Genomic DNA, 27,207 nt, shown 5'->3' on the forward strand with positions numbered 1-27,207 from the left:
CAAGATGAGGCCACCCTCAGGGTGGAGGAGCAGCACCTTATATTCCGTCTGGGTAGCTTCTGAACTGATGGCATGAGTATCGATTTATCCTTCCAGTAAGAAAAAAATCCCTTCCTCTCCCCTCTTCTCCACTCTGGCTTTTTACCTCTTCTCACCTGCCTATCAACTCTCCCTGGGTCCCCTCCTCCTTCCCTTTCTCCTATAGTTCACTCTGCACTCCTATCAGACTCTTTCCTCTCCAGCCCTTCACCTTTCTCACCCATTTGGCTTCACCTATCACCTTCCAGCCACTCTCCTTCCCTCTCCCACATCCTTTTATTCTGTGAGCCTTATGAAGATCGACTGAGCGAACTCAACCTTCTCTCCTCGGAGCGACGGAGGATGAGAGGTGACCTGATAGAGGTGTATAAGCTGATGAGAGGCATTGATCATTTAGATAGCCAGAGGCTTTTCCCCAGGGTTGAAGTGGCTGACATGGGGGTGGGGTATAGTTTTAAGGTGCTTGGAAGTAGGTACAGGGGGATGTCAGAGGTAAGGTTTTCACACACAGCACTGCCAGCGAAGGTGGTAGAAGTGGATACAATACAGACTCTTAGACAGGTACATAGAGAGCTATGCACTAGGGAAATTCCAGGCATTTTCTAGAGTAGGTTACATGGTCAGCACAACATTGTGGGCCGAAGGCCTGTAACGTGCTGTAGATTTCTATGTTTTATTCTGGCGTCTTCCCCCTTCCTTTCCAGTCCTGATGAAGGGCCTCATCACAGAACTGCGACGGTCTGTGCATTTCCACTGAGGTCGACTGAGCTGCTGAGTTGCTCCAGCACTGTGGGTGTTTTCCATCCATCCCCATTGACTCTGCCTTGGTTCCACAGATTCACCTCTTTTCTGAGGTTGTGCCCTCAGATTCTGGACTCTTCTATTAATGAAGACATCCTCTCTATCCAGGCCTTTCTGAATGCAGTCAGATCCCCCGCTCATCCCGCTGAGTACAGGCCAGAGTCATCAAAAGCTCCAGCAGATGAACTGTTGATGGACAAACCATACCAGACTTGACTAAGCCGAAGCAGAAAATGCTGGTAACACTCAATGGGTCAGGCAGCGGCCGGAGGAGAAAAAGCAGAACAGTGTGAACATTATAGGTCACATTCTGATGAAGGGTCTTGGCCCAAAGTTCCTCCCTGCTCTTCGTTTGGTACATCAGGCAGCAAGCTTACCATCTCTTTAGCTTTTGTCTGATCTCCGAGGTAGAGTGTCTAGCTCACCACTCAACTCAGCACAGATGGAGAGCACACGAGCAGCCAGCTGGATTCAAACCCAAAGTCTGGTGCAGATGCCAGTACACCACCGAAAACACCCAGATAAAAATGTTGACCGCTTACTCCCCTTCATGGATGCTGCCTGGCCTGCAGATTTCCTTCAGTATTTTGAGTGTGCTATTCTGGGTCTCCAGCATCTGCAGAATCTCTTGTGTTGATAACCTGTCTTTTGTTCCACCATCGCACCTGAAACAATGAATGCTTCCTCATCGAGGATGTCAGCATCCAGAGTTTTAAATAGAAAGCACGTGGCATGCACCAAGTACAGTTTTCTGGAAACGGTTCTATAAACAGACATGTAGACTTCGATCCCATTTATAAGCCAATGCGGGCAAAATTCCAGCCAACTCACAGAGTTCACCACGCAACCAATCAGCAACAAGACCCCCACAACTGAGTTTCGGTAATAATAACCAATCAGCTGATTGATAAGTGTATATAAAGGCCCAGCATTCAGAGGACACACTACAAGTGATCAGCTCGCTGATGCAGTGATGAAATGTTTGCAAACGGATTACCAAGATCAGAGAACCACTCAAGCCAACCAAAAAGAAACTCACCCAAAACAGCTGTGCGAGGGCCTCAAGCAGGTCCAAGTGAGCACGTTGGCTCTTCAGTGGAGAAGCCTGCCAGTCGTACTAGACCATCCCATGAGCAGGCCAGCGGAGACTGATCCGGCCAGGATGCAGTCCGTATTTTAAACCACGTCTACAACAGGAAGTGAAACCAGGGAAGGAATTGCAGAGTCCATGGACGACGTCAGCAAGGGGTCAGTTTCCACCGCACTGGCCCGCCCCCTCCCGTTCCTCCTTCAACACAATGACTGCCCGAAATCACTACCGATAATTCCCCGGTTTCCTCCCCACCCTCCCTTCGAGTGACATTTCCTTCCTCGTGGTTTAGCTAGGCTAGGTGACAGGGCAGAATTCACAGAAAAGGGAAGCAGTGGGAAGCACGCTGAGCAGGAGTGACAGGCTGCTCCCCATTACATAATTCCGAAGAATTCGCAAGTGGAAGGAACGTCAGTCAGGGACGGGACCGTTCAGTGTTGTTGAGGTGATCAGGAGACTGAACAGCACTGTTCGGGATGAGTTTAGAGCAAAGATTGCCCTCCCAAGTGCTACAGTGGTTAGAAGCGCTTCCCCACTGGCACCACGGCTGTTGCAGATTCCAGGGCATGGGGAGATTAAAACAGGATTGGTGCAAATAGGCTAGCACTGACCCTGTGGGCTGAAAGGCCTCCTCCCCAACCATATAACTGAGCGGGCAATGAATGGAAACCTCATATTGACTGGGCAAAGAGGCCTTTCAGCTAAAAGTCGTCAAGAAGTGCACAGCAGCATCCTGCAAAATACAACCATCCTGGCCAGGCAGCATGACTTGGTACTGGGAAGAATGGTTTGAACTTTGGACTTGTGATTTTAAACATTTGGCATTGGACGAGGTCGATGGGAATGATCTCAGTGATGAAGTGGTTAGCGTATCAGGAACAATTGCTGGCTCTGGACCTGTACTCACTTGCGGAGTGAGGGGCATCTCATTGAAACCTATCAGATATTGAAAGGGATAAATGGAATTGATGTGGAGAAGATGTTTCCACCAGTGAGGGCTGGGGGGTGGGGGGGGGAGGTGGTGGAATCTAGTACTTGAGGGAGTAGAAGGATGTCCCTTTAGAACAGATTAGGAGTAATTTCTTTAGCCAGGGATGAAACTTATGGCCACAGAATGGCTGTGGAGGCCAAGTGATGGGGTATATTTCAATCAGAGGTCAATAGGTTCTTGATTAGTAAGTGCATCACAGGTTATGGGGAGAAGGCAAAAGAGTGGGGCTTGAGAGGGAGAATAAATCAGACATGATGAAATGGTGGACAAGACTCAATGAGCTCAATGGTCTAACTGTGCTCTTGGGTCTCATGTCTGCGACCAAGTTACAAGAGGTCCAGGTCCAATCTCCAGAAAGTGGCAATTCCAGCCATAAGACATAGGAGCAGAAGTTTGGCCCATTGAGTCTGTTCCACCATTCAATCATGGTTGATCCATTTTTTTGTCCTCAGCCCCACTTCCTGGCTTTCTCCCCGTAACCTTTGATGCTGTGTCCAATCAAGAATCTATCAAGCTCTACCTTAAATATACCCAATGACCTGGCCTCCACAGCTGCCCGAAGTAACAAATTCAACAAATTCACCACCCTTTGGCTAAAGAAATTTCTCCGCATCTCTGTTTTAAATTGACACCCCTCTATCCTGAGTCTGTGCTCCCTCATCCTAGACTACCCCACCATGGAAAACATCCTTTCCACATCTACTCTGTCCAGATCTTTCAACATTCAAAAAGTTTCATTGAGATTCCCCTCAGCCTCCTAAATTCCAGCGAGTACATATTCAGAGCCATCAAATGATCCTCATATGATATCCCTTTCATTCCCGGAATCATCCTCATGAACCATCTCTGGACCCTCTCCAATGCCAGCACATCTTTTCTTAGATGAGGAGCCCAAATCTATTCACAATACTCAAGGAGAGGCCTCACCAGTGCCTTATAAAGCCTCAGCATCACATCCCTTCTCTTCAACTCTAGACTTCTTGAAATGAATGCTAACATGACATTGGCCTTCCTCACCACCAATTCAAATGGCAAGTTAACCTTCAGGAAGTTCTGCATAAAACCTCCCAAGTCCCTTTGCAGCTCAGAGTTTTGGATTTTCTTCCCATTTAGAAAATAGTCTGCACATTTATTTCTACTACCAAAGTGCATGACCATGCATTTTCCAACATTATAACCATATAACAATTACAGCACGGAAACAGGCCATCTTGGCCCTTCTAGTCCGTGCTGAACACTTACTCTCACCTAGTCCCACTGACCTGCACTCAGCCCATAACCCTCCATTCCTTTCCTGTCCATATACCTATCCAATTTTTTTTTTTAACGACAAAATCAAACCTGCCTCTACCACTTCTACTGGAAGCTCATTCCACACAGCTACCACTCTGAGTAAAGAAATTCCCCCTCGTGTTACCCTTAAACTTTTGCCCCCTAACTCTCAACTCATGGCCTCTTGTTTGAATCTCCCCTACTCTCAATGGAAAAAGCCTATCCACGTCAACCCGATCTATCCCCCTCATAATTTTAAATACCTCTATCAAGTTCCCCCCTCAACCTTCTACGCTCCAAAGAATAAAGACCTAACTTGTTCAACCTTTCCCTGTAACTCAGGTGCTGAAACCCAGGTAACATCCTAGTAAATCTTCTCTGTATTCTCTCTATTTTGTTGATATCTTCCCTATAATTCGGTGACCAGAACTGTACACAATACTCCAAATTCGGCCTTACCAATGCCTTGTACAATTTTAACATTACATCCCAACTCCTATTCTCAATGCTCTGATTTATAAAGGCCTGCATACCAAAAGCTTTCTTCACCACCCTATCCACATGAGATTCCACCTTCAGGGAACTATGCACCATTATTCCTAGATCACTCTGTTCTACTGCATTCTTCAATGCCCTACCATTTACCATGTATGTCCTATTTGGATTATTCCTACCAAAATGTAGCACCTCACACTTATCAGCATTAAACTCCATCTGCCATTTTATTTCACTGTATTTTATCTGCCATTTTCTTGCCCATTCTCCCAATCTGTTGAAGTCCTTCTGCATCCTACCAGTTCCCTCGGCACTACCTGTCCCTCCACCAATCTTCCTATCATCTGAAACTTGGCAACAAAACCATCTATGCCATAATCTAAATCATTAATGTACAGCATTGAAAGAAGCGGTCCCAACATCGACACCGCTTGTCACTGCCAGCCAACCAGACAAGGACTAAACTTGAATCAATGAAGGATGCTCGATAATTGTGGCAGGGCTTGAATACTATCATTTCTTATAAAGTTAAATCAAGTGACATTGCAAAGACAAGACTCCAGTTCCAGATGAATTGAATGCCTTCTATGCTCACTTTGACTGTTAAACCAATATGAACTCCCACAGCCACTGATGATCCTGTGATTTCAGTCTGAAGCTGACGTGTGAGCAGCCTTCCGGAGGGTGAACCCAGGAAAAGCATCTGGCCAAGTACTAAAGACCTGTGCTGGAGTGCTCGCTGAAATTGTTAACCTCTCGCTTCCACAGACTGAGGCACCCAGCTGCTTTCAACTACAAGAAGAGTGCGGTGACCTGCCTCACTGACCATCATGCAGTACCACTTGCATCCACAGCCACCGAGTGCATTGAGAGGCTGGTGATGAAACACGTCAACTCCCGTCCGAGTAGTGACCCGGATCCACTACCAGAGCAACAGGTCCACGGCAGATGCTGTTTCACCGGCTCTTCACTCGACCCTGGGACATCTGGACAGCAAAGATCAGGAAGCTCTTCACTGACAACAGCTTGGCATCATCCTCCCAAAACTAATCAATAAATACTTCCTTGTGCAATTGAATCCTTGACTTCCTCACTTGCAGACCACAGTCAGTCTGGATCGGCAGAAACACGTGGCTGGATCTATAATCCCCATCAGCACGGGGCTGTGCGCTCAGGCCCTGCTACACTCAGCTCACACTTATGACTGTATGGCTAAGCACAGATCCAGTGCCTCATTCAGGTTTGCTGCTGAAACCACTGCTGTGGGCCAAATCAACGATGGTGATGAATCAGCACAGAGGAGGGAGGTTGAAAGTCTGGCTGATCAGTGTCATGACAACAACCTCTCCCTCAATGTCAGCAAGACCAATGAGATGATTACTGACTTCAGGAGGAAGAGACCAGCAGTCTGTGAGCCAGACGTCAGAGGTGGAGACGGTCAGTAACTTTAAATTTCTCGGTGTTATTAACCATTCATTCTCTTATGGTTATCACTCTATTATGGATTTATTGAGAATGCCCGCAGGAAAATGAATCTCAGGGCTTTATATGGTGACATATGTACTTTGAGAATAAATTTATCAAAATACATATATCAAAGAAAAACCATTTCAGGATGTATATAGTATACATTTGCTGACATTAAATTGGACCTTTGAACCTTTAAATTTACTTTGAACTTTGACTCCCGTGCCTGGCATTGGTGTAACCAGCCCCACCCTCCCGGAGGAAGAACAAACGTTGATTCAGGAAATGATCAACACACTGAGAGCCTGGCGCTCTTCCCAGCAGCTCGGTCACGTGCCTTCCCACCTCCCCGTTTCAGTGGCTGGGTTTGTCGAACAGCATTCCCGACATCTTCGTGCTCGGGGTTTTGCTGGAAGTTCTCAAGGCCAGAGACCATTCCCCCCAACAGACTTATGCCTACTTTTCATGCATCTAACCCAACACTCCCTCCATCTTCTCATTCCACATCCAGAAATATGAAGATACAGCCAGAAACTTCTCTTTTGAAAGTTGTACACAAATGTTCAAATATTACAATAAATCTCAGTCAGAGAGAGATACAGCATGGAAACAAACCCAATTGCACCGAGTGACTTACTAATCTGTACAGCTTTGGAATATGGGAGGAAACCCGGATGCTCACAGTGGGGAACGTACAGACTTGGTGGGAAATGAACCCAGGTCGTTGGTGCTCTCATAGTGTTATGCTACAACTCCCCACATCCCATATCCATCATCTCCCAACAGATTCTACCCTTCACGCGCACACTGGGGTAACCCGTTAAGCCATCAGCCTGCATGCCTTTGGGGATATATAAAGAAAGATGGTGCCAAAGGTTTCCTTTACTCACATATTTCCTTTCTTTTCAATGTCACTGTGGTCCTGTCAGAGACTGTAATCTACAGTTGCAGCTCAAACTATAGTTCTCTACGGGCTGCCTGGTGTTTCGATATTCCACGCCTCGCCGTGCAGTCTGGTGTTTCGATATTCCCGGTGCTGCCTGGTGTTTCGATATTCCCAGTGCTGCATGGTGTTTCGATATTCCACGCCTCGCCGTGCAGTCTGGTGTTTCGATATTCCCGGTGCTGCCTGGTGTTTCGATATTCCACGCCTCGCCGTGCAGTCTGGTGTTTCGATATTCCCAGTGCAGTCTGGTGTTTCGATATTCCCGGTGCTGCCTGGTGTTTCGATATTCCACGCCTCGCCGTGCAGTCTGGTGTTTCGATATTCCCGGTGCTGCCTGGTGTTTCGATATTCCACGCCTCGCCGTGCAGTCTGGTGTTTCGATATTCCCAGTGCTGCCTGGTGTTTCGATATTCCCGGTGCTGCCTGGTGTTTCGATATTCCCGGTGCAACCTTGAAGATATGTGCTTTTGGGGGGGGGGGGGGGGCCTGCCTCATGAACGAGGAGGTTTCTTGTCAATGTCGCCAACTGAAGTGTCATGCCAGACAGCCCTGGGTGAGGATTGAACCTGGAACCCGTCCCATTTGAGGCAACGGCTCTACCCACCGTGCCACTGTTCCCTCCTCTATCATCCTTGCCATGCATCAGACCTCAGGGAGGTTAACCTTCTGAACTAGAAGATGGATGTGCACCCTTGGAGAGTTGGCAGAATGGGGAGGGGAGAATTGTGGGATCCTAGAGGCCACGTGGTGAGAGAGTATGGTTATTGAACACATCAGCCTGTTGCTCAACACCACATTGCAGCCATTTTAGGCAAGAAAGGTGAGGTGAAAAGGTTCAAAGTACGTATACAAGTCTGAGATCCGTCTTCCCACAGACAGCCACGAAACAAAGAATCACCATGGAACCCGTTCAAATGAAAACATGTATAAATAAAAGAATAAATCGTACAAATGGCAAAAAACCCAGCGAGAACACAATATTAAACATCAAACTGCGTAGTCCTTGAAACAGTCTAGGAATGCTCAGTTCAATTTAGCACCGTCTCGTTCGTTGACCGCCGGCCGCAGACCCAGGCCACCTCGATCAAAATCACACAAAATGGCAATTTTAAAAAAGTAACCAGAAACACTCATGAACATCACGGTCCAATCCACAAAGCACGTTGGTTAAGCCTTGCCCAGGACTTGCAATCAACATTGAGAAGCTCCTGGCTCTGGACTTCAGAAGAAAAGTCAGCTTGAATTTGTCACATGTACATTAACACATACAGTGAATGCCTCACTTGCATCGAATCAAATTAGCGAGGATGTGCTGGGGGCAGCCCACAAGTGTCGCCATGCTCCTGGCGTGCCCACAACTTACTAAATTTCTACATCTCAGAAGCGTGGGAGGAACCGGAGCACCTGGAAGACACACAAGGTGATGGGGAGAATGTACAAACTCCTTAAAGGGAGTGGCAGGAACTGAACCCCCGACTGGAGATTTGTGCACTATAAAGCAATTATGACCTAACCATTATGTTACTGTACCACCTTGGGTATTAAAAACAAAGATATAACTCCAAGGACATGGACTATACTGGAAAAACCGATGATTAAATTTGACCAGGATTCATTTAAAAGACAGACCAAGCATTAACATAGGACACGGAACCAGAAGGCCATTTGACTCAAGGATTGTCCTGCCATTTAAAGATGTCATGACTGATATTTGCCAGCCTTGTCTTCTCTTGGATTCACAAGTGCAATGGCATCCTTCCCACAGCAGGTGTGCCCAGGACTGTTCACAGTACAGTACTCCACAAAGCTGCTTCCGCATCCCCAGTCCCAGTCAGAACTTTCAAACATTTACCCTCCCGCTGACACAATCAGAGTCAGGCATGTGTCGTGAAATTTGTTCTTTGCAGCAGCAGTACAATACGATATATAATAATGAAACTATAAATTACAGTAAATATATTAAGTTGAATTAGTAGTGCAGAAATAGTAATTATTCATGAGTTCAATATCCACTCAGAAATCGGATGACAGAGGGAAAGGAGTTGTTCCTGAACCGTTGAATGTGTGCCTTCAAGCTCCTGTACGTCCTCCCTGATGGTGACAGTGAGATAAGGGCCTGTCCTGGGTGACAGGGGTCCTTCATGATGGATGCCGCTTTTCTGAGGCATCACTCCTTGAAGGTGTCTTGGATGCAGGGGAGGCCAGTGCGCACGATGGAGTTTAAAACTTTCTGCAGCTTTTTGTGATCCTGAGCAATGCCTCCCCCACTTCCCCTTCCCTCACTAGATGGTGAAGCAGCCAGCTAGAACACTCTCCACAGTATATCTGTCAACATTTGCAAACGTCTTTGGTGACATACCAAATCTCCTCAAACTCCTAATGAAGTACAGCCTGCAACACCAAGGGAGTCCAGAACTTGCGCCCCTCCAGCTATCTGTGTTATCAGAGGGCTGGGGAGAGGTCCAGAGGGGGATGAAATCAGGCAAGGATCTGTAGATAGAGAACTAACAACACAGACTTGAGGTGGCGCAGTAGCGTAGCACCTTACAGCGCCAGCGACTTGGGTTCAATCCCTACCTTGGTCTGTATTGAGTTTTGTACATTCTCACCGTGACCACGTGGGTTTCCTCCAAGTGCCATGGTTTTCTCCCACATCCCAAAGACATACAGATTACGTTTAATAAGTTGTGGGCATACTTTGTTGTGCCGGAAACATAGCGACACTCGCAGGTCGCCTCCAGCACACCCTCGGACTGTGTTGGTCGTCGACACAAACAACACATTTCACTGTGTGTTTTGATGTATTCTACATGTTTCTTTAAGGTTGTTATAGCCGGGGGTGGAAATGGGGACAAGCTCCCACTACCTAGTAAATGCTCCCAATAACGTGCGACCCAAATCGCCTCTAACCTCTGGATGTTTCAGAAAGGACAGGGAGGGAGGCAAAAGAGGTGGGGGCGTGGTACATGGAGGGATTGTCTACTGAATCTCTGTGGGTGGAAGTTAGGAACAGGAAGGGGTCAATAACTCTACGGGGTGTTTTTATTGACCACACCATAGTAACAAGGACATCGAGCACCAGATAGGGAGACAGATTCTGGAAAGGTGTAGTAATGACAGGATTGTCGTGGAGGGAGATTTTAATTTCCCAGATATTGATTAGAAGGTCCCTAGAGCGAGGGGTTTAGATGGGGTGGAGTTTGTTAGGTGTGTTCAGGAAGGTTTCTTGACACAATATGTAGATAAGCCTACAAGGGGAGAGACTGTACTTGACCTGGTATTGGGAAATGAACCTGGTCAGGTGTCAGATCTCTCAGTGGGAGAGCATTTTGGAGACAGTGATCACAGTCCTTTCTCCTTTACCACAGCATTGGAGAGGGATAGGAACAGACAAGTTAGGAAAGCGTGTAATTGGAGTAAGGGGAAATATGAGTCCATCAGGCAGGAGCTTGGGAGCAGAAATTGGGAACAGATGTTCTCAGAGAAATGTATGGAAGAAATGTGGCAAATGTTCAGGGGATATTTGCGTGGAGTTCTACATAGGTTCATTCCAATGGGACAGGGAAAAGAAGGTAGGGTACAGGAACCATAGTGTGCAAAGACTGTTGTAAATCTGGTCAAGAAGAAAAGAAGAGCTTACGAAAGGTTCAAAAAAACTAGGTAATGAAGGAGATCTAGAAGATTATAAGGCTAGCAGGAAGGAGCTTAAGAAAGAAATTAGGAGAGCCAGAAGGGGCCATGAGAAGGCCTTGGCGGGCAGGATTAAGGAAAACCCCAAGGCATTCTACAAGTATGTTAAGAGCAAGAGGTTAAGATGTGAGAGAATAGGACCAATCAAGTGTGACAGTGGAAAAGTGTGTATGGAACCAGAGGAGATAGCAGAGGTACTTAATGAATACTTTGCTTCAGTATTCACTTTGGAAAAGGATCTTGGTGATTGTCAGGATCTTGGTGATTGTACAGGGAACTGAAAAGCTTGAGCATGTAGATATTAAGAAAGAGGATGTACTGGAGCTTTGGAAAGCATCAAGTTGGATAAGTCACCAGGACCGGAAGAGATGTACCCCACGCTACTGTGGGAGGTGAGGGAGGAGATTGCTGAGCCTCTGGCAATGATCTTTGCATCTTCAATGGGGATGGGAGAGGTTCCGAAGAATTGGAGGGTTGTAGATGTTGTTCCATTATTCAAGAAAGAAGTAGAGATAGTCCAGGAAATTATAGACCAGTGAGTCTTACTTCAGCGGATGGAGAAGATCCTGAGAGGCAGGATTTATGAATATTTGAAGAAACATAACATGATTAGGAATGGTCAGGATGGCTTTGTCAAAGGCAGGTCGTGCCTTACGAGCCTGATTGAATTTTTGAGGATGTGACTAAACACATTGATGAAGGTAGAGCAGTCGATGTAGTGTATATGGATTTCAGCAAGGCATTTGATAAGGGACCCCAGGCAAGGCTTATTGAGAAAGTAAAGAGGCATGGGATCCAAGGGGACATTGCTTTGTGAATCCAGAACTGGCTTGCCCACAGAAGGCAAAGAGTGGTTGTAGACGGGTCATATTCTGCATGAAGGTCGGTGACCAGTGGTGTGCCTCAGGGGTCTGTTCTGGGACCCCTCCTCTTTGTGATATTTATAAATGACCTGAATGAGGAAGTAGAGGGATGACTCCTTTCCTGATGACACAAAGGTTAGAGGTGTTGTGGATAGTGTGGAGGGCTGTCAGAGGTTACAGTGGGACATTGATAGGATGCAAAAATGGGCTGAGAATTTGCAGATGGAGTTCAGCCCAGATAAGTGTGATGTGGTTCATTTTGGTAGGTCCAATATGATGGCAGAATATAGTATTAATGGTAAGACTCTTGGCAGTGTGGAGGATCAGAGGGATCTTGGGGTCTGAGTCCATAGGACATTCAAAGCTGCTGCGCAGGTTGATTCTGTGGTTAAGAAGGCATACGGTGCATTGGCCTTCATTAATAGTGGGATTGAGTTTAAGAGCCAAGAGGTAATGTTGCAGCTGTCAGACCCCACTTGGAGTACCGTGCTCAATTCTGGTTGCCTCACTACAGGAAGGATGTGGAAACCATAGAAAGAGTGCAGAGGAGATTTACAAGGATGTTCACTCAAATGGGGAGCATCTCTTATGAGAATCGAGTGAGTGAACTTGGCTTTTTCTCCTTGGAGTGATGGAGGATGAGAGGTGACCTGATAGAGGTGTACAAGATGATGAGAGGCATTGATCGTGTGAGTAATCAGAGGCTTTTTCCCAGAGCTGAAATGGCTAGCATGAGAGGGCACAGTTTTAAGGTGCTTGGAAGTAGGTACAGAGGAGATGTCAGGGATAAGTTTTTTTTTGTTTGTTTTTTTTTACACAGAGAGTGGTGAGTGCATTGAATGGGCTGCCGGCAACGGTGGTGGAGGTGGATACGATAGGGTCTTTTAAGAGATTCCTGGACAGGTACATGGAGCTCAGAAAAATAGAGGGCTATGGGTAACCCTAAGGACAAGTATGACATAGTTTTGTGGGCTGAAGGGCCTGTATGGTGTTGTAGGTTTTCTATGTTTCTAACCAAGTCCAGCCTTCATGTGTGGCTTAGCTACTAAGCCCAGTAGAACTGTTTGCACGAACAGGAGAAGGAGCAAAGACAGGTTACTGGCACCTTAGAACCAGATGGGGCTCATCGGCCGTGGTTGGCGGCTCACGTAGGAGAAGGAAGACTCTGATCTGGAGGCTCCGCTGCCTTGCGGCCGTACCCACTCATGGGGAAGGCTTCGGGAAATCCGGAGTCTTACATTGAATTCAACACAGACCGACAATTCCGGAGACAAACTCTATCGTATCCGCCATTCCCTTGTGTTCACCAGAGGAGCGGAGAGGGGGAGCCTGCCACATTGACCACAGCTTGCTCTCCATATTGTACTGTCCAGACTTGTTTATCTAGACAAGTAGGCGCAACACCCTTAGTTTACCCTGACTAATGGAGGCCTCGGGCATCTGACAAATAAAGCCAATCTTTCTCTTTCTCTCATTGCTCGGGGAACGGTGAAAGTAGGAAGGCATGTCATGGTAAGCAGATGAGCAAGTCAGTGCAACTCATCGAGGCAGTGTTGGAGACAAAGGCTTGCATAACGTTTAGCAATTATGCGAAGTGGTGGAATCACACAAAAGTCCAAAGTTAGAGACCCGTTGTCTGCGTGTCTGAGGCTCCAGGGCCAAGGACCAGAGGTGGCCTATTCTGGGCGGGCAAGTTTGAAAACAACTCATTTTGCTTCACATAAACACAACAGATTCCACAGATGCTGGAGATCAAGAGAAATACACACAAAATGCTGGAGGAACTCAGCAGATCAGATAGCATCTATCAAAAGGAATAAACTGTTGAAATTTTGAGCCGAGACCCTTCATCAGGACTGAAAAGGAAGGGGGCAGATGGCAGAACAAGAACACGAGAGATCCTGAAGGCGCTGGAAATCCCGAGCAACACACACGAGATGCTGGGGAACTCAGCAGGCCAGGCAACATCTACGGAAAAGAGTACAGTCGATGTTTCGGGCCAAAACTATTCAGCATGACTTGAGAAAAAAAAGACAAGGAGTAGACTTAAAAGGTGGAAGAGAACCACTCAGTGAGAGGTGAAACCTGGAATGTCAGTGGGGGGGGGGGGTGCAGAAATGAAGCAAAGAGCTGGGAAGTTGATTGGTGAGATGAGGTGAGAGAGGGAATAGAGGATGGGAAATGGAGAGGGAGGGGGGTTGGGAGCATAATGCTTAAAGTATATATGAGAAAGAAATCTGACTCTGAGTTGGGAGAAAATCTCTAGAGCAGGAGATCAAAGGACCCCTTGGTTAATGGTATTGGTCCATGGCATAGAAATGACTAGGAACCCCTGAGATAAACCCATGAAGTTGATGGCAACTATCAAGCATCCATTTTTTTTTTGCAATGTTCTCTCTAATGTCCAACTTTACCCTTCCCATTAACCTACCCTTCGAACTGGAATCACAGAAAGACTAGAACACAAATGGGGAATGGAACCACTGCCTGTTGCTCTCTCATTAGGACTGTCTAATGGAAATTCGCCCTGACAGTGTCTGCCGAGCTTGGCAATTAGCTTACAGACGTTTCACCATCAGTTGAGATGATATCCATAGTGTGCAGTTGTTCGTGTTTCTCTCTGGCAGTGCTCGTGTTTATATAGGACCCCGCTCGCTTGCCTCGGTCTTGATTGGCTAACCCTTCAGTTGATCTTTGAATTCTATTTTTTTGGCTCTAAGGGGTTCATAGATGGCATCTATTTCGATATGTTTGTTTACGGAGTTATCAGTAGAGAACCAAGCTTCTAAAAATTCTTGTGCCTGCTTCGTGTTTGCCTGCGTCAGAACTTGCGCGGTGTCCCATTAAAGTCGTGTCCTTCATGTACCAAGATCAGCGACAGCGGATCACGTCTCCGTACCTCCAATTTGTGTTCCTGTAAACGAGTTCAGAGTTTACATCCCGTCTAGTCGATGTAGTTCTTGTAGATCTCCACAGGTGATCTGGTACACTACACTGCTTTTGTCGGCTGTCTTTACTAGTACCTTGGTTCTTGAGACAAGCTTCCTTAAAGTCACGGTGGGTTTGTGAGTGATTGTGATGCCCTGAGGTTTGAGCAGTCAATTATATTCTTGATGTAGGACAAGGGGGCCTCTTTAAATGCAAATATCTAATCAGCCAATCATGTGGCAGCAACGCTATATGTAAAAGCAAGTACACATGGTCAAGAGGTTCAGTTGTTGTTCAAACATCAGAATGAAGAAGAAATATGATCCAAGTGACTTTGACCATGGAATGATTGTTGGTGCCAGATGGGGTGGTTTGAGCATCTCAGAAACCAATAATGTCATTTTAAGGACTCTTAATCTTGTTATTTCATGTTCTTGTTATTTATTGTTACATTTGCATTTGTACAGTTTGTTGTCTTCTGCAAACTGGCTGATCTTTCATTGATCCTGTTATAGTTACTAATCTATACATTTGCTGAATACGCCCACAGGAAAATGAATCTCAGGGTTGTATACAGTGACGTATATATATATATATTTTCTGATAATAAAGTTCATTTTGGAAATCGGCCTGGTAATACAAAAGTCAGAGCGCCATGGCGGGGGAAATCACACGGTCAACAAATAACACCGGTCCGTTCAAAGTTCCAAGTACACTTATTATCAGTTCCTAATCACTCAGTGGGCACATCATTAGATGTTCTTCTGCACACCACTGTTGGAACTCATGATTGTTTGAGTTACTGTCACCAGTCTGGACACTGCCCACTGACCTTCCATTAACAAGGCGTGTTTGACCATAGAACTGCCGCTCATTGGGATTTTTTTTGTTGTTTATCACAACGTTTTCTGTAAACTCCAGAGACTGCTGTGCATGAAAATCCCCAGGGCCTCAGCAGTTTCTGGGATACTCAAACCACCCTGTCTGGTACTAGCAATCATTCCACGGTCAAAGTCACTCAGATCACATTTCTTCCCCATTCTGATATTTAGTCTGAACAACATCTGAGCCTCTTGACCATGTCTGCATGCTTTTACGCACAGAGTTCATGCCACATGATTGGTTGATCGGATATTTGTATTTACAAGTGTACAGGTGTACCTAATAAAGTGACCACTAAGTGTATGTCACCATATACTAGCTTGAGATTCATTCACAGTAGAACAGAGAAATATAATACAACTTCTGAAAAGCTACACACGAAGACCAATGTGCAAAGTAAGGCACACTGTGTGGAAGAGTAACATTCATTACATACGCGCACACACAGAATGGCGGAACGTGCTGCCAGGACTGGAGATATCCAATCAAATAGTTCCAATTAATATCAAATATTAATACAATGTGTATAATGATTAATGTGTATTAATATACACATATACAACCTGAAATTATTACTCTTCAGAGCTATCCACATAACAAGAAACCCCAAAGAATGACAGAAATATCAGTCCCCCAAAGACCCTCCCCCTCCCACACACAAGCAGCAGAAAAGCACCAACCCTCCCCCTACTTGCACCAGCAGAAGCCCCTTCAGCCCCCCTCCCCCCATCACGCAACCAATAGCAAAGTCCCCAAAGTGACCTTGATCTAGAATCCATTCAGAACTACAGTCCAGAACCCAGCCAGATGGGCGGACACAGGCTCACAGATGACAGAAAACTGGAGGGTTATGTGGCAGGGAAGGGTTAGGAATAGGTTAAACATAGTGGGCCAATGCTTTCAGGATGTAATGGAGAGTTGTTAAGATGCAGATACAGTGTGCTTTGATTTAGGAAAAGTGTTAGTGTGGATCGGAACGGGTATTTAACTTGTGGGGTGCCACATGGACCGGTTCCTGACCTTCCGCATGGCACTAAAGGAGGACACTGCAGCTGGAGCTCAGCAGCGAGGAAGGTGCAATCACGCAGAAGGACGACTCCCAAACACCAACAGGAGATGGAGGAGCGCATGTCGGCAGATCATGGAAAGTTGTAAAAGCAACAGAGCCGTGGACGACTTTAATTTTCCCAGTATTCACTGGGACTCCTTTCATGCCAGAGGCCTAGAGGGGAATGACATGTCAGCAATATCTTGGAAAGGTTTAACAGGGTGTAGTCTGGATTAGAGAGCATGTCTCATGAGGATAGGTTGAGCGAGATAGGAGTTGTCTTCAGAGCGAAGGAGTACAAGAGGTGATGATAGTCCTGCATTATGGAGAGTGGACAGCCAGAGACTCTTTTCCCCCTAGGGCAGAAATGGCTAATAAGAGGGGGTGTCATTTTAATCAGATTAGAGGGAAGTATAAGGGAATGTCAGAGATACATTCCTCCCCCAACACACGGAGTGGTAGATGCAGGAAACACACTGCCCAGGGTGATGGTAGAGATAGATGCAATAGGGGCATTCAAGAGATTCCCGTAGCACATGGATAATATAAAAATGGAAGGTGATGTGTGAGGGAAGAATTTGATTGATATGGGTCAATGCAACTTAATGGGCCAAAGGGCCTTTACTGTGGTACGCTCTATGACTGGCGACCCGCAAGGTAGAGGGAGTGGAGAAGGCCGAGGTGTGGCTAGCAACATGCTCTCAGATTTCAGCAGCAATGATGTTTTGCTCTAAAAGGGTCCCAGAGTCTAAAAATAGCAGAGGTTATGTTATCCCTCAGGAATTAGCCCAAGTTGATCGGGACTGCCCAAGACTGACCACAAAGGAAAACTGAGAGACGGATGGTGGGGGGGGGGGGGGGGGGCAAGGATAACAAGCTTGTTCTAGACTCAATACCACCCACAATTGCAACTCTCCCCACCTTTCACGTGGGCTTACATAATCACAGAATAACACCGAGTCTGAGCTGGCAACACTGCAGATCAGCCCTCCCGTCTTCCACCACACACGATTCCAGATGCGAAAGGTTACCTTACAGATTTGCTTCAATTATTACATTTACATCGGACCATCAAACACTGAATGAAATGTGCCATTTGTGTCAATGACTAACAGACCAAGGACATGCTGGGGGCAGCCCGCAAGTGCCTCCACGCTTTCAGCATCAACATAGCGTGCCCACAACTCACTAACCCTGACCAGTATATCTTTGGATTGTGGGAGGGGAGCGCCTGGGAGGAGTGCACGTGGTCACTGGGAGAGTGTACAAACTCCTTACAGACAGTGGCAGGAATTGAACTGGGGTCACTGGCACCGAGACATTACACTACCCAGTACACTCTGTGCCACCCTCATTGGCAGGAGGGAAAATAAATTCCTTGCCTCCCATTTGGTCCGCTCATTATGTGCCGTGTCTATGACATGGGCGATCCTGGGTTTTTCATGATTGTGATTGTTTTTGCCAAATTTATCTAAAGAACTGGTCTGCCATTACCTTCTTCTGGGCAGTTTCTTTACAAGACGGGTGACCCCAGCCATTATCAATACTCTTCAGAGATTGTCTGCCTGGTGTCAGTGGTCGCGTCACCAGGACCTGTGATCTGCACCGGCTGCTCGTACGACCATCCACCACCTGCCCCCGTGGCTTCACATGGCCCTGATTTTGGGGGGGGGGCCTAAGTAGGTGCTTCACCTTGCCCAGGGGTGACCTGCAGACTAGTGGAAGGTAGGAGCACCTCACTCCTCCTTTGATAGAGATGCATCTCTACCCAACACCCAGCTCAGGGGTCGCATAACTATATAGCTTTTAGTCAATAAGATGGAGGAGCACTATTAGGCCTTTCAAGTCTGCACTCCATTCCATCATGGCTGATTTATTTCCCTCTGAACCCCATTCTCCTGCCTTCTCTCTGTAACCTTTAACACCTGACTAATCAAGAACCTATCAACCTCTGCTTGAAATATACCCAACGGCTTAGCCTCCCCAACCATCTGTGGCAATGAATTCACCAGCATCTGGCTAAAGAAATTCCTCCTCATCTCCATTCTAAAGGGACATCCTTGATTAATTTTAACTGCAAGGTGAGACATGCTACATGGTGAGATGTTGGGTAGATCACCTATGGAAACTCAGCAGCAATTGAGTCAACACAAACGCAGAGCCCCTAGGCAAGATGTGCAAACCCTGCCCAAAACTGCCCCAAAGGTCCAGCCCGAGAGATGGGCCTTGTCACGCCTGGCTTCCCTCCAATGCCGATACCCAAGAGGGAGAGGGAGGCATTGGCCTTGGCCTTACTTCCTTCTATCCTTGTCCTTCTCAACGTGTTGGTGATGCTCTCACTTTGTGAATTTACCGAATAAATCTAGCCTTTATTACAGAGACGAACTTTTAAAACCAGCGGGATAAGTGTTTAATGCATGAGATTTGGCAGGTGCTGGAAATGAAGAGCAACACACAGAAGATGCTGAAGTACTGGGGTCAGTGGGAGGATTCCTGGCAGTGCTAAGGATCAGAAGGATCTATGACATCCACAAAGTCACAGTACAAGTTGACAGGGTGGTTAAAAAGGTGCATGATGTGTTGGTCTTCATTACTCAAAGAATTGAGTTCAAGAGCCGTGGGGTAGTGTCATAGACCATAAAACTTTGGATAACCCACACTTGGAGTATTGTGCTCAGTTCTGGTCACTTCATTATAAGAAGGATATGGAAGCTTTTGATAAGGTGCAGAGGAGATTTACCGGGCTGCTGCTTGGATTAGAGATGATGTCCTACGAAGACAGGTTGAGCAAACTGAGGCTTTCTCTTAGAGGGAAGGAGGATGAGAAGTGACTTGGTGGAGGTGTACAAGATGACAAAAACAAAAGTCATGGACATTGTGGAGCATGAGCTACAGTTTGCTGATGACTGTGCACTGGTTGCCCACTCTCTCGAGACTTACAGGAGATCACCAGTCACTTTGCCAGTGCAGCCAAAAGCTTCAGACTGACAATCAGCCTGAAACAGATGGAAGTTTTGTACCAACCGGCTCCTGGCTCAAGCTACGAAGAACCAACTGTCCTCATTGATGGCTCTCGTCTCAATGCTGTCAACAAGTTTTGCTACCTGGGCAGCATAATAACATCCTCAGCTTCTCTGGGTATAGAGATTGAGTCAAGAACCAGAAAAGCCTGCTTTGTCTTTGGTCAGCTGAAAGATCGAGTTTGGTCACAGACCATCAGGTTGGCCACCAAGTGCAAGGTATACAGAGCCATTGTCATATCAGCCTTGCTATACGGATGTGAGACGTGGTGCCCATATCAGAGACACTTACGCCAGCTTGACAAACTGCAGCAGCGTCACCTACGTTCCCTGATGAAGATCACCTGGCGAGACAAGGTCTCCAGTCCCGAGGTCCTCTCTCGAGCCGGAATGCCAGCGGTTTCAACCTCGGCGATGTCAGCCCAACTGCGCTGGGCAGGACATGTCAGAATGCCCGAAGGAAGACTGCCCAAGGACATCTTGTATGGCCAGCTGTCCAGTGGTACCCAAAAACGAGGAGGTCAGCAACTATAGTACAAGGATTGTCTGCAAAGGAGCCTCAAGAAAGCTGACATTGCCCCATCAACGTGGGAGGATCTGGCTCAAGATTGCTGACAGTGGAGGCACGCCGTCAGAAAAGGTGTGGACGCTGCTGAGAACAAGCTCATAGAGACAACAGAAGAAAGGTACATGAAGCACCACAACAGAGCTTCTGCCCCTGCTGCCCCTCCAGGCCTCACCTGCCAAGTATGAGGCAAGCAGTGCCTGTCAGGGATCGGCCTGTACAGCCACTCCAGGACACATGTATCAAACCCACTAACTGACTGAAAGGAACCATCACCACCCTACAGGATGGATAGCCAGAGAGAGTTAGACAAGATGGTAAGAAGCTAGAGATCAAAGATCTAAAAGTCTCATAACTGTCCCTAATGTACCTGCTGGGTGGCAGGGTGAAGATGCTTCTCCACCAAAAGAGGTATCCTTCCCTCTGCTCGTCTGCAGGTCACACTCGGGCAAGGTGTTTCAGCCGCTTAACCCCCCAGTCAGGGTCACGTGAAGCCAGGGGAGCAGGTGGTGGATGGTCGTTTGAGCAGCCGGTGCAGATCACAAGTCCTGGTTGTGAGACCACTGACGCCAGGCAGACAATCTCTGAAGAGTATTGACAATGACTGGGATCACCCTTCTTATAAAGGCACTGCCTGAAAGAAGGCAATGGTAAACCATTTCTGTAGAAAAATTTGCCCAGAACAATCACGGTCATTTAGTCAATAATCACACACATCATACAACACGGAACTGATGATGATGGATGTATCTGCCTCTAAGCAACATTTATGGCAGCGTGTTCCACACACCAAACACTTAGTACAAAAAGTCTACCTCCGACATGCTCCCACCAGTCTTCCCTCCAAACACCTTAAAGTTGTGCCCCCTCATGTTAGTCATTTCTGCCCTGGGGGGAAAAAGTTTCTGGCTGTCCACTCGATCTATGCCTCTTTCTTACAGCAAGAGGAAATCCTAATCAAAGCAGAACAAACAGGAATAGCTCAGGGAAGGACAGAAAGAACAGAAACAGAGTTGTTTGTAATATCAACACTGCTTCCCTCGCAATTTTGCTGATTACTTCCTGTGCTTTGTTTTTATTTCAGATTGTATTACGTACCAGTGACATCACTCAGCTCAAAACTCAATGTTCAAAGTAAATTTATCAAAGTACACATATATATCACCGTATGTAAACCCGAGATTCATTTTCCTGAGGCATTCACAGTGAATACAAAGGAACACAATAGTATCAATGAAAAACTGCCCACAAGACAGACAAATAACCAATGTACAAAAGACAACAAATTGTGCAAATATGAAAAAAAGCATTAGCTGTGGAGAACAGGAGATGCAGAGACCACCGAAGTGAGTCTGTATGTTGTGGGAACAGTTATTATTTCGGAGGGTCTGACCTTGACCCGACACAAGTGCGATTACACAGAATGCACAGGGAGTGCCCCTACTTCCTTCGGAGCTTGCAGAGAATTGACACATCTAGAATCCTGACCAACTTCTATAGATGAGTAGTGGAGAGTATATTGACTGGCTGCATCACAGCCCAATATGGAAGAACTAATGCACTTGAATGGAAAATCCTACAAAATAGTGGATACGGCCCAGTCCATCACAGATAAAGCTCTCCCCACCATTCAGCACATCTACATGGAGTGCTGTCATCAAGGACCCCCACCACTCAGGCCATACTCTGTCCTCGCTGCTGCCATCAGGGAAAAGGTACAGGAGCCTCAGGACTCACACTACCACATCCAGGAACAGTTATTTCCTCTCAACCATGAGGCTGTCATCATAATGCCAAGCTACCAAAGCTACGATTTTGCAGATGACATAGTCCTGCTCTCTAACCAGATTGAGGAAGCACAGCAGCTACTGACAAAAGTGGAAATTGAGTGCAATAAAGTTGGACTTCACCTAAACACTAAAAAGACAGAGTACATGGCGTTCAACTGTGACGTCCTATTGACCACCATAACACGGTGCCGCCCCATCGCATGCACATCCAAACATGCTGTGAAAAGCGGTGCTTGAGTCAGGAACGAACACTGTCCTGAGGGCAGCCCATTAGTATCACCACCAATGCATCATGCCACAACTCACTAACCCACAGCACCCGGAAGAAACTCACACACCAGAGGGTCATGGGAGAACATACAACTGTGACGAAGGTACTCTCAGGACCGTAAAGAATGATACCATTAAGAAAGTCTTAGACTTTAAATACCTCGGGTCAAGAATGATGAGTTTGGAGAAGGACATAAAGATATGGAAGGTGCTGGCGTGGAGGGCTATGAACGGCATGAAGGAAATCTAGAGGTTGAACCTGACCGGACACTTAAAAAGATCTTCATAGCAGTCACAGAGTCCACTCTCACGTACGGATGTGAGACGTGGACACTCACCAAGTCCATGCGAAAGTCACTAGATGGTTGCTATACACGGATGCTCCGGATGGCTCTTGACGTGAGTTGGCAACAACACATGACGAACGTTGAGCTCGATGACGACCTACCGATGCTCACTACTAAAATGGAGGCGAGAAGACTGCAACCAGCAGGGCACTGTCTATCCCACCCTGAGCTACCTGCCAATCTAGTCATCACATGGGAGCCCAAGCATGGGAGGATGAACCCTGGGCGCCCTCCCAAGACTATGGTCAACACGCTCCTAGAAGATAGCAGCGCGGCTAATGGAGATGAACTGAACACACTGATGAGGAAGGGGGGGAGTGGAGAACCGTCATCGTACCCGTCGCCGGACTCCTAGGCCTGAGTCGACGTAGTAGTACTAGTAACCATCAGGCTCTTGAACCAGAGGGGATAACTTCTCTCAACTTCACCTGCCCCATTATTAAAACATACCTACAACCTGGAGGCTCCATTTCAAGGACTGTTCATCTCATGTTCTTGATATTCGTTGCTTATTTATCATTATTTCTTTCCTTTTGTATTTGTAGCTCTTGTCTTCTGCACACTGTCTGATCGTCTTAGTTGGAGCAGTCATTCACTGATTCTATTATAGATTTATTGATTATGCCTGCAAGAAAATGAATCTCAGGATTTATTTAATATTATTCTTTCCTTCTCTTTATATTTGGACAGCTTGTTGTCTTTTGCACACTGTTTAGGGTGAGTGAAGTTATCCCCTCTGGTTCAGGAGCCTGATGGTTGTGGTGTAATAACTGTTCCTGATCCTGGTGTTGTGGGACCTGAGGCCCATTGTGGTGAGTGAAGTTATCCACACTGGTTCAGGAGCCTGATGGTTGTGGGGTAATAACTGTTCCTGATCCTGGTGTTGTGGGACCTGAGGCTCATTGTGGTGAGTGAAGTTATCCACACTGGTTCAGGAGCCTGATGGTTGTGGGGTAATAACTGTTCCTGAACCTGGTGGTTTGGGACCTGAGGCTCATTGTGGTGAGTGAAGTTATCCACACTGGTTCAGGAGCCTGATGGTTGTGGGGTAATAACTGTTCCTGAACCTGGTGGTGTGGGACCTGAGGCCCATTGTGGTAGTGAAGTGATCCACACTGGTTCAGGAGCCTGATGGTTGTGGGGTAATAACTGTTCCTGAACCTGGTGGTGTGGGACCTGAGGCTCATTGTGGTGAGTGAAGTTATCCACACTGGTTCAGGAGCCTGATGGTTGTGGGGTAATAACTGTTCCTGAACCTGGTGGTGTGGGACCTGAGGCTCATTGTGGTGAGTGAAGTTATCCACACCGGTTCAGGAGCCTGATGGTTGTGGGGTAATAATTGTCCTGGTGCAGGTCCCGAGGCTCCTGTACCTTCTTCCTGGTGGCAGCAGAGAGAAGAGAGTGCGGCTGGCACATGTACCACATTCAAGATACACTCCTGTAGAATTTTATTACAGAGACCAACTGTTAGAAACAGGCCTTGACGTAGTTAGATGTAGCCAGCTGACTCTCACCCACTCATCTACAGGTACAGTGATGAAGGATCAGCTGAACTGATTTATTGAGACACAGTGGTCCTCCTCCTGGTCCTCCAAGCCACACGGCCCAGCAACCCCCCAATTTAATCATGGGACAATTTACAATGACCCTCCGGTAGGTCTTTGCGCTGCAGGAGGAAACCCACGTGGTCATGGGGAGAATGTATGAACTCCTTCCAGCACTGTGCAACGTCCTGTTCACCACCATAACACGGTGCCGCCCCATCGCATGCACATCCAAACATGCTGTGAAAAGCGGTGCTTGTGTCAGGAACGAACACTGTCCTGAGGGCAGCCCATTAGTATCACCACCAACGCATCATGCCACAACTCACTAACCCACAGCACCCGGAAGAAACTGACACACCACAGGGTCATGGGAGAACATACAAACTCCTCCCAGGCTGGAAGAGAATCCCAATCGGTGATCACTGGGCCTGTAAGGCCTCACTACCCTGACGCCCCTCCATAAGGGCAGGGTTCCCAACCTTTTCTAATGCCATGGACACCTACCATTAACTGAGGGGTCCATGGACCCCAGGATATGAAGCCCTGCATGAGAGCAAGGCTTACAACCAAGAACAGTGGCACGTCACAGACTAGGAGCGATGCCACAGAGGTCCGTTTAAACATAAACAGGAAGTGCCTGACACAATACAGTAATCACACAACAGCTCATGCTCACAGCAGTCTCTTTGCTCGAGTCTCACTGCAGAAAGGTAGGAGGAAGCTTCTGCAGATGCTGGGGACTGGCACTGGACAGGAAGAGAGCAGAGGCCAGGATAAAAAGCTGGGGAGTACAAACTGCCATGCGATAGGGGACATCAGGAGAAAGGGAAGGTAGGTGGGGTGGGGGGTGAGTGAAGTAAGGAGCTGGGAGTTGACAGGTGGAAAGGGAAGGGGCTGAAGACAGAATCTGACAGGAAGGGACAGAAGGAAGTCAGTTCCCTCCTGGTGAACTTTTGCTTGCTTGCCCTCTCCTGGTCTCCCAGCTCAGGAGCAGCCGCTGTACTGGGAAAAATCAACTGACTCAAATGGTAAAGACAAGGCAATGGCAGGCCTGGGTCGCTTTCAACCCTCCCCTGAAGGAGCCTGCATGTGGCCATCACTCAAAAATCCTCAGACAGAATTTACAACAGCACAGCACAGGCTATTCGCCCATCACATCCGTGATGGCCACGATACTGCACGTCAGAGACATGGGAGGCTTGGGCAGCTGGAGGAACTCAGTGGGTCAGGCAGCATGCAGTCGACATCATAACATAGTCCAGGCCCTTCCACCCACAATGTTGTGCCAACCTTTCAACCTACTCCAAGATCAATTTAACCCTTCCCTCCATTTTTCTTTCATCCATGTGCCTATCTTAAATATCCCTGAAGTATCTGGCTCTACCACCACCCCTTCCAGTGTAAAAAAAAACTTACCTCTGACATCCCCCTCCAGTCACCTTGTATTAGCCACTTGCACCCTGGGAAAAGTCTGTGGCTGTCCACTCGATCTGTCTCTTATCATCTTGTACGCCTCTATCAAGTCACTCCTCATCCTCATTCACTCCAAAGAGAACTCCCTCGCTCACTCAGCCTGTCCTCATAAGACATGCTCTCTAATCCTGGCAGCATCCCAGTAAATTTCCCCTGCACCCTCTCTATAATCCTTCCTATAATGAAACAACCAGAACTGAATGCTCAATTGAATACTCCCAAGCAACACACACAAAGTGCTGGAGGAGCTCAGCAGGTCAGGCAACCACTATTGAAAAGAATAAGCAGTCGACATTTTGAGCTGAGACCCTTCTTCAGGACTGGAAAGGAAGGGGGAAGACACCAGAATGAAAAGGTGAGGGGAGGGGGAGGAGGCTAGCTGGAAGGTGAAAGGTGAAGCCAGGAGGGTGGGAAAGGTCAAGGGCTGGAGAGGAAGGAGTCTGATGGAAGAGGAGAGAGGACCATAGGAGAAAGGAAACGAGGAGGGGTCTCAGGGGGAAGTAATAGCCAGGGGTGAAAAAGTGAAAGGTCAGAGTGGGGAATAGAGGATGGGGTGGGGGGGTTGGACTTGTTTACAGGAATATATACTACAAAATACTCCAAGATATTTCAGGCCCACACCCCGCCAAAAGCAATTTGCTTGACACATCTTTTCTCAGCTCTGAGATCTATAAATACAAGCCTCCTCTTTGGTTTGTGTTGGTTAGGGAAGCCTCCAGCACTGAAGATTCCCAGGAATATCTTTCATGCCGTCCCACGCCTCACTGTTATGACCACTCTTTGTAGTTTCTCATTGAGGTTACAAAGCCTGTTTCAGGGGTTTGAAAGTGGCAGACCCCCATCCGCTCCCTCATTGACCCCCAAACGGGTACAGAGTTTGGGGGAGACTGGCAGTTAGTCACAGGGGCGGGAGGAGCAGAGAGAAAGGCGGACAGTCAGACAGGAATGAGGGTACGACGGGGTAGGTGGTAGGATGTATTCAGACAGACGGGGGTGGGCTGAAACCAGCGGAGGAGAGGTTGGGGCTACAGGGGAAAGGTGTCACGGGGCTGGAGTGTAACTAGGGGAGAAGGCGGGATGGGCACGAATAAAGGCGGAAATCTGGGAAGGGAGGGGCGGATGATATAGGCAGATGGCCGCAGCAGAAAGAGGTGAGCGACACTGGGAGACGGCCCGGGAGGGGGAGATGATCTGACACTGGGAGGCGGCCCGGGGGGGGGGGGGTGATCTGACACTGGGAGGCGGCCCGGGAGTGGGGGGGGGGGGGGTGAACTGACACTGGGAGGCGGCCCGGGAGGGGGAGATGATCTGACACTGGGAGACGGCCCGGGAGTTGAGGGAAGATGATCTGACACTGGGAGGCGGCCCGGGAGGGGGAGATGATCTGACACTGGGAGACGGCCCGGGAGTTGAGGGAAGATGATCTGACACTGGGAGGCGGCCCGGGGGGGGGGGGTGATCTGACACTGGGAGGCGGCCCGGGAGTGGGGGGGGGGGTGAACTGACACTGGGAGGCATCCCGGGAGTGAGGGAAGATGATCTGACACTGGGAGGTGGCCCGGGGGGGGGGGGGGTGTGACCGACAAATGGACAGGAGGGTGACACATTTCCACTAGGGGTAAAGGGGTGGGTAGACGAGTGACGCGTCGGAAGGTGGTTGGGTGACCACGACATCGAGCGAAA

General features: G+C 47.7%; 1 protein-coding gene across 2 annotated transcripts in view; it reads right to left on the minus strand.

The window, feature by feature from the left end:
• Positions 1–27,207, minus strand: part of LOC132402307 (transcription factor RelB homolog) — an 84,882-nt gene that overhangs the window by 46,338 nt on the left and 11,337 nt on the right. The window lies entirely within an intron of this gene.

This window comes from Hypanus sabinus, chromosome 11 (genome assembly GCF_030144855.1).
Source record: "Hypanus sabinus isolate sHypSab1 chromosome 11, sHypSab1.hap1, whole genome shotgun sequence".
In the NCBI taxonomy this organism is placed as follows: Eukaryota; Metazoa; Chordata; class Chondrichthyes; order Myliobatiformes; family Dasyatidae; genus Hypanus; species Hypanus sabinus.